At 44.5% G+C, this 9,024-nt stretch overlaps 1 pseudogene across 1 annotated transcript; it reads right to left on the bottom strand.

Annotated features, from left to right (window-relative positions):
* Positions 1–2,704: 2,704 nt before the first annotated feature.
* LOC307111130 (germ cell-less protein-like 1) lies at positions 2,705–8,140 on the bottom strand (annotated as a pseudogene). The gene is made up of 2 exons: positions 8,004–8,140; positions 2,705–3,944 (listed from the first exon to the last, which is right to left on the bottom strand). The product of its transcript is annotated as a germ cell-less protein-like 1 (transcript).
* Positions 8,141–9,024: the final 884 nt, after the last annotated feature.

Raw genomic sequence — 9,024 nt, 5'->3', positions numbered from 1 at the left:
CGATCTATTTCACAGGCACAGTTTCTGTCACACACCCTCACGTACTCTTTGGTGAAATGTCTGATTTCACAGGGAAAAACACATGAAATCTTTTTCTCACTGTCCTAAGACCGTTCAACAAGGAGGTGGTCGACCTTACTGAACAGCTGGGGTGGTTATCTCTTTGTGCAGAGATATCTGTAACTGAGAAACAAATCATTTTCACTAGGTTCTAGAAAGTTAGGTTTCTTCTGCAGGCATCACCACCAATTTGCTGGGTGATACTGGACAATGATTTTCCCTTTCTGAGCCTCACGGTTGTTGTTTTTTATTGTTCACTCTATTACAGATGTCTCCCATTTTCCTTCTCTCTGCCCACCTCCACCCAGCCCCCCTCCCCTGGCCTTCACTGCACTGTTGTCTATATCCATGGGCTATGCTTATATGTTCTTTGGCTAATAACTTCACCCTGTTTTACTCAGTGAGACATTAGTCAGTCTGTTCCATGTATCCATGTCTCTGGTTCTATTTCATTTGTCGGTTTATTTTGTTCTTTAGATTCCACGTAATAGAGAGATCGAGCCTCACGTTTTACTAGTAAAGATGTATGGGTGGTGCCCAGGCTGGTTTGGCTCAGACGCATAGAGCATCGGCCTGTGGACTGAGGGGTCCCAGGTTTGATTCTGGTCAAGGGCACATGCCCGGGTTGTAGGCTAGATCCCCAGTAGGGAGCATGCAGGAGGCAGCCAATCAATGACTCTCTATCATCATTGATGTTTCTATCTCTCTCTCTCTCTCCCTCTCCCTTCCTCTCTCAAATTAATAAAAATATATTAAAAATAAATAAAATGAATAAACTTTAAAAAAGATGTATGAGTGGTGAGGGCCAAAGGTGGGGAGCGAGTATCAGAAGACCATGAGCCACCTGCTAGATTAGAGAAGGGAGCTATGGTTCTTGGTTATTTGGCTCTACGTGGCAGGCTGGTACTTGTCACAGCTGTGCCTCTGATGTTCTCTGTATGAGGTGCCTGCTCAGGAGGTCCTGCTGATGAATAGATTCTTTTGTGAACAAATAGGACTAATATTCCATGAATCCCACTGGCCAGAGTTTGTTTTTCTACCGAAGTGAGCTATCATTAGCATTTGAGATAAACACCCAAACAACCTAACCAAAGTGTATCTCCATCCATCTTGGTTCACAGGAGGGAGGGTGTACACTGTGAAGGAAGAGCACATAGTTCATAATAGTCCCTGTGACTTTCCAAAGGAGAGTGCTGACATGGGGGTAGCATGGGAGGGTGTGTGTCAAACACTGCCATGTCCCATGCATTGTATACCCAATTTCACCACAAGGCTCCTGAAATGTGTCATCTATGATAAGAAAACTGAGCTTCACAGAGGTTAGCTAAGTTGACAGCCAGTAAGAATGAGGGAAGGTTTAAAGCTGAGTCTTTCAAATGCAGAAACTCAGGAATGTGAATGGAAAGTAAAGGCTGGTCCTGAGGAGACCTTGGCCTAGACTCTGCTTCCCTGGGCTGAAGTTCCTCTATCTGCAAGATAAGAGAAGCTCACCTTACGGTGCTCTAGGGTCTCATGAAGTTGTAACATATTTTGATTCCATCACTCTGTCTATTCCTCATTGCCTTCCCTCACTTCCCACAATTAAACCTGCCCTCCCATCAGCTGGGACTTCCATCCTCAAGGTCCTCCCATGCTAGCGGACAGAAGTGGTATGGGGCAAGAACTACACACTTCCTTCTCTCACAAGTGGAGAACTTAGTTACCCTAAAATCCCAGTGTTATATCTCTGCTGATGACGCCTGAGTCCCCATCTCTGTGCCAGCTCCAGTACCACCGTGCTAATGTTGGACCAGCCATTTGGGTGACAGAACTGAGTTTCTGTTACGACTTCTGTGCTGCCATCAGTAGTGAAATGAAACTCCAAGTGACTGAGACTTCCTTCCAAGTCATCCCTGACTTCCCCCTCTGCTCAACTGTTCATTTACATTCATCTTCTTTGGTGTGCCCTCCAAATCTTCCCCCTCCTCTCCATTACCTTTGTCTCCATTCTGGGGTAACACTGTTGTGTCTGAGAATGTATACATGTCTATAAATTTTTATCAGTGGGTTTCTCGTATGCCAAAGACTATGTAAGAATCAAATTTTTGTCTCCAAAGCCACGAAAAAAATATTTAATGTTTAAAAACAACTACGTATTTTAAAGCTATTAGGAGGATCATAAAAAACTGTTGAAAAAATTAAAGGACAGTCTTAAATGCATTAATTGAAAGAGCATTTGTAATTGGCCTTTCAAATTATTCCTTTAGCATTATTTTAGAAAAAATAAAAATAAATTTATAGATGGATAGCTGTGTTACATTACCATTAGGTAGGATCAAAGTTTAAGCTAAAAATTAAATCTATATTTGGTTGCAGAGAAATGTGAAATTTACCTATAGCGATTTTCTACTGACGCTAAATTAAAAGCATGAGCTGGCATCTTTATAACAGAAATGGGTTGACAGATATAGTCTTGCCTTTAAAGTGGTTTTTCATATATGAATAGAAATGTAATGAGGATAAGAATAGTCTTCCGTATTATCTGTAACAGTTCATAAGGCCTTTGTCATTGTTAGTCACTTTAGGTGTGAACATCATCGGGCCATTAAATTAAGGCTGGCAGAAAAAGTTTTCAAAGCGCTACTATTTCCAACTGTTATGATCCTCAGCTTTCTAGATTTTCTGGATGAATATTATTTTCAGTTCTTTTTTCTGGTGATACGTACAGGAAATTACAGCAGACGTATAAAGGGAAGATCAGTAGCCTGCTGTCCAGGTTCATCACTATATGTTCCTGGTCCTTTTCAAATGCAGGTATTTGATAGTCAGTTGTTCTACTACATATTAGTTTTCCAGTATTATCAAGAGGCCAGTCATAATCCAAATGCTATACTCTTGGTTGTAAACTGACAGACCCACCATGTGGCTGATTCATTGTATTGCATCTGACAGTGATGTATCGAGTGGTATAAGTTGCAAGCGGGTCAAAGGCCAAGTTAGAACCTGTCCACCGCCAGCAGTATTCACCATCTTTGTTGAGCTTTCTACCACACCTCATGCTACTTCCCTCTAGTTCTTCTTTATTGAGATCTCCAGGCCCCGCCTCACTGTCCTCTTCTGCTTGCCACCCTTCTTTATACACAGAAGACAGCCATTCTGAAGGTACTAGACTAGAGGATCGTGTACAGTAACTCTTGCAGAAGCCAAATCACTGATAATATTCTGTAACCTTGAAGACCTGAGAACTGATAAATGGTCTTCCATGCTCAGTTTCAAGGAAGGTCAGACCTTCAACATCTTTTCTCCTCATAGAAAACTAGACATCTGTCCCAGTCAAAAGCTGTTTTAAGGATCCATCCCGAGAAGGCACAGGTTGAAGGAACACCCGCTTTTTAAGAGCTATGTATGTATCCACTGCCACTTGCATCACAAAGAAGTTAGATGAACCAATGAGCTGTCTCATGAATTGATACTGAGTTCTTTAAGAAGTTCAACACGCTGATGAGGCCTCAAAGGGTTTTGAATCCTTCAAGGCACTTTGTCTTTACAGAATCAAATCCATAGGACCCTGCTGATGTGTCGTAACCACATACAGCTTTCACATTAATTGTTTCCTTCATCGTCTTACCACAGTGCTGTATGAAACCATCCAACTGTAGCAGATGAGCTGCTGCCAGAATGGCAACAATAACTCGACTGGGTTTTCCTAAGACATCGCCTCCATATAGTGACCCCAATGCGACTTGCAGTCCTTCTACCTCAATATTCTGGCCAGGAATCTCCAATTCAATGGTATCCGTGCTGGATTCTTTCTAAGAACCACTGAGCATGCTAGACAAGTAGCCAGATTTACATAAATATACTTTATGGAGCTCTACTCTTCTCCTAGAGCACAATCTTTTATTCTATTTAATTTTTTAAAAATTTTATTGAATTTATTAATAAAAGTATAAAGGTTTCAGGTATACAATTCTATAATACACCATCTGTATATTGTATTGTGTGTTCACCATTTCAAGTTTCCTGCCATGACCATTTATTCCCCCCTTTACCCTCTTCTACCTCCCCACACACCTCTTCCCTCCTAGTGATCTCCGTAATGTTGTCTGTATGAGGTGTTTTTTTTCTTCTTAATCTTTTTAACTCAGCCCCACAACCTGCCTTCCCTCTGACACCTGTCAGTTTTCTGTATCTATGAGTCTGTTTCTATTTTGTTAGTTTATTTTGTTCATTAGATTCCACATATAAATGAAATCATATAGTACTTGTTCTCTGACTGACTTATTTCACTTCTGCTGGGCTCAAACTTGCTCCTGCTGGCACAGTGCTAGGCTGCTCAGCATACCCATGGGCCACAGCTCCCCACTCCCCAGGATTTCAGGGAGCACACCTCAGGAAGCCCAGGGGACCCAGTCTTGATCTCCCACCCAGGCCATCCACCTGCTGGTCGCCACCCATCCCAGTTGCCTACAGGACCACTTTCTCACCACTGCCCCAACCCCCAACCATAGCAGCAGATGCTGCAGCCTCCATCCCCCCACCCGCCCTCTGCATTTATCCTAGCTGCTGTGTCTCTGGATTGCAAGACCTTGCCCCTGCGTTTTTGCACCAAAGTCTATAATCAGCTTTGGATTTCCCACAATGCTTAACATCTTGTAGTTTTAAATGTGGTAGATACTCCATTCTTTTTGTTTTCTGAAGGTTGAAAGAGTGAGAGGAAACATTTCAAGCATGAACGAGAGAGGAAGGGGGACTGGATGTGTAAAACAGATAAGAAGGAAGGGAAGAGAAATGTTTAAGAAGTGCTGTGTTCTATTACAGGACTCATTTAAGCATGCTTCACTGTTGTTTCACTTCTTGCATTTAAGCGCTGATTGCAGAAAAGGAGGACCAAAAAATGGAAAGATAAGAGATTAGGAATCCAGTGAATATTCAAATTGGGAAACACAGTTTCAAATCTCTCAAGGCAGAGAGTAATTCAGTAAGGAAGCAGCCCTTGCTTTACAGGATTGTGCCTTTGAAAACACCTTTTGTAGGTGCACGCTTATTCAGCAAAGCAAGATGCCTCCTTAGCCCAAATGCTCTCTTTCCGACAGCTCCAGGGAGACCGCTCAGCATGCTGCAGCCTCTGATGGAGCCATTATCATCGCTTTCCCCACAGCACAGCCTCCCCTGGGCAGATGCTAGCAATCGATAGCAAGCACCTCACACTTTAAGTCCATCAATGAAAAGGCTGTTACAATAACAACAGCTATTTTATGTGGCTACTGATTTCTTTCAGGCCTCCCAGACCCAAAGGTTGGAAATAATAACTGGTCATTTTTCATCAAGACAGACAGTACAGGGGGACGAGTGGAGCAGAGGTGCTTCCTGTGAGCTGTACTGCCCAGGCGAGCGCTGCCTTGAGATGAGATACACACCTGCCTCCTGGGAGTTTTCTGTGCATGTACCCAGGTAGAGTAGCAATAGAAGTTCTTACCAACACGATACTTAAGGAAGCACAAGGTGATCCTGCCATCCTGGGCTCACCCATCACATGGCTCACATGAGCCTCCAGAGGAGGCTGTGCAGCTGGTAGAAGGTCAGAATCATCCCCATTTCACAGATGGGCCAAAGGAGATACACAGGGGAGGGGCTTATTAAGTGGCAGAACTAGGGCGAGAACACAGAGCTTCTCTCTCCTAACCCAGTTCCTGTTTATTTTTCTCCCCTCAAATTGAATAGCAAGGAGATGAGCCAGTGGTATAGACCCAAACCTTAATGGAGTGAAACCAAATTGTGTTTTGGCAGAATATTTAATGACTTGGGAAAATGTTTATGCTATAAAGTTAAGTGAAACAAGAACTATGCATGCATGTGTGTAGTATTATAATTATAATCCTATCTAATAAAAGAGAAACATGTAAATTGGCCATACCTCTGCTACACCTACAAGCCATGCCCACCGGCCAATCAGGAGCGAGTATGCAAACTAACCCAACAAAAATGGCAGCGGCCGCAGAGCTGGAGAGAGCAGGAGGCTTGGGTTGCCCCCAGCGATGGAGGAAGCCAAGCTTTCTGCCCGCCCTGGCCTGCCCTGGCCTCCACTCAAGGCTACAAAGTTTCAATTATAGAAGAAAAATAAATCCCAGATACCAGGGCCTCAGCTTGGATCACTGGGGGACGTGACTGGCCTGCAAACCTCCACAGGCCCCTCTCCCAAGCTGCCCCATGCCCCAAGGGAACCCCCACCCTGATCCGGAACACGCTTCAGGGCAAACCAGCCAGCCCCCACCCATGCACCAGGCCTCTATCCTATCTAATCCTACCTAATAAAAGAGTTGAAACTAACTCCGCTACACCCACAAGTCACGCCAACAAGCCACGCCCACAAACCAATCAGAGTGAGTATGCAAATTAACCCAACCAAGATGGCTACAGCTATGGAGAAAGTAGGAGGGAGGCTTGAGTTTCCAAGGTGATAGAAGAAGCAAAGCTTTCTGCACACCCTGGCTAGCCTAAGCCTCCACTCAAGGCTACAAAGTTTCAATTATAGAAGGTAAACAAATCCAAACAGAAATGGCAGCAGCCACGGAGCGAGCTGGAAGCTTGGCTCCGCTCCAGGATACAAAGTTTCAATTGTAGAAGGTAAATAAATTCCAGATACCAGGGCCTCCGCTTGGGTCACCAGGGGGCATGGCTGGCCTGCAAACCACCACAGGCCCCTCACTCAGGCTTCCCCATGCCCCAAGGGAACCCCCACCCTGATCTGGGACACCCTTCAAGGCAAACCAGCTGGCCCCCACCCATGCACCAGGCCTCTATCCTATCTAATAAAAGAGTAATATGCAGATTGACCATCACTCCAACACACAATATAGCTGCCCCCATGTGGTCAAAGATCCTGCCCCCATGTGGACACAAGATGGCCACCACAAGATGGCCTGCAGGGGAGGGCAGTTGTGAGGGACCAGGCCTGCAAGGGAGGGCAGTTGAGAGGGACCAGGCCTGCAAGGGAGGGCAGTTGGAGGCGATCAACCCTGCAGGGGAGGGCAATTAGGGGTGACTAGGAGACATGAAGGTTCAATTTCTGGTCAGGTCTGACTGCAGGGTACCTGTGGGATGCCTTTCATCAGGGACAGAGCCCCATGGAATAAGGTTGAGCATCTTCCCAAGGCAAAAGCAGCCACCCTGGTGAAAGCTAAAGGTTCCGGGGCCAGGCACAAAGGGTGGGGTGAATGAAAGTGTCCCCATGAAGCCTGGAGCTCAGCCAGGTGCTCATGAAGACCAGAAGACCAGACAGAAAGATGCGACCAGACAGCAATGCAGCAAAATAGAGCACATGGGTGTGCACAGTGGTTTTGTGTTAGCCTCACAATCTTCATCAATTAAAAAAAAAGGGGTATTTTGCCCAGCCAGTATGGCTCAGTGGTTGAGCATCAACCCATGAATCAGGAGGTAAAGGTTCAATTCCTGGTCAGGTCACAAGCAGATTTTGGGCTTGATCCCCAGTGGGGTGCGTGCAGGAGGGAGTGATCAATGATTATCTCTCATCATTAACATTTCTATGTCTCTCTCCCTCTTCCTCTTCCTTCCTCTCTCTCTAAAATCAATAAAAACAAGTTTGTTTGTTTTTTAAAGGCATATTTCACCCTGGTTGGTGTTGCTCACTGGTTAGAATGTCATGTTTTCTTAAAATAACAGTGACCAGGAAATGGTAGGTGCTCAATACATGTTTTCTGAATAAAAGACTAGATGATTTGTGGAAAGAAAGAACAGGATAAATGGATGAGTAAACTGATGAGTAAAGAAATGAGCATGTCAGTTAAACCATCAATGAAGGGCAGCACAAGTGTTTCTGACACAGCTGTGAATGCTGCAGGTATGGATGCTGAAATGAGGTCAAAACAACTGGAATGGAGCAGAAATGGCAAAAACAAATAGGTCAAAAGATCAACGGCAAAATGATGCCACAGCCAGGAAACCCATGGCTATTATTAGCCTGCAGTTTCCCAAAAGTAGCATCATATCTCTTGTAATTGACCCGGTGCATTTTGAAAATGTCCAGCCATTCTACCCGTTTCTTATCGGGTGCATCCTGCCCATTTCTTATCGGGTACATCCTGCCCACTTCTTATCGGGTGCATCCTTTGAGGCTCAGGTAAAAGCTTCAGGCCCCAAATATGGACAAGGACAAACACCTGCTGCAATCCGCCTGAGTCAGACTGTGCAAGTGTGTGTGTGTTCCCAGCCAATTCTGATTGTCAGTCATTTTTAGGATTCTTACACTGGAGAGAATGCTGTACCTGACAGTCATTTATACCCTATGAAATCTGACATTTTATGGTTTCAGAGTAATACAACTAACAATTATAAAAACAATATTATGTATTTTTTAAATCTTGCCATTGGCAAAGGGCTAGGGTTAAAGATATGTACATTTTCTTACTTAATCTTCACAATATTCTTAGCATGTAGATGAGATCATCTTTATTTGAGAGATGAGTAAACTGAAATTTACTTTTCTTTTTCTTATTTATATTTTTATTGATTTCAGAGAGGAAGGGAGAGGGAGAGAGTGATAGAAACATCAATGATGTGAATCACTGATCTGCTGCCTCCTGCATGTCCTCTATGGGGGGATTGAGCCCGCAACCAGAGCATGTGCTCTGACCGGTAATCTTATCATGACCTCCTGGTCGTAAGTCCACACTCAACCATTGAGCCATACCAAGCTGGGCTGAAACTTACTTTTATTTTCTACTAGTTCCTCAAATGCTCTGTGGGTTCCCTCTCCTTTCTCATTCTCTTCCCTCCTCTATTAGAAGCCCCTGGTGCACACACTTATCTGGTCCTCCTCGCCTCTGTAAACATCGAAGGGCTGCCCTTCCTCGATCTTACCTGTTAGGAAGGGCCACATCGTCACATGTACCATGTGGGCACATGAACCCTTTCATTGCTGGTGTCAGTTCCTCCAGTCCCCTTTCCCCCCGTCAAAGTCTCATG

Source organism: Cnephaeus nilssonii (genome assembly GCF_951640355.1).
Source record: "Cnephaeus nilssonii genome assembly, chromosome: 14".
NCBI lineage: Eukaryota > Metazoa > Chordata > Mammalia > Chiroptera > Vespertilionidae > Cnephaeus > Cnephaeus nilssonii.
The sequence above is the reverse complement of the archived record's forward strand: the minus strand, read 5'-3'. Positions and strand labels throughout refer to the sequence as shown.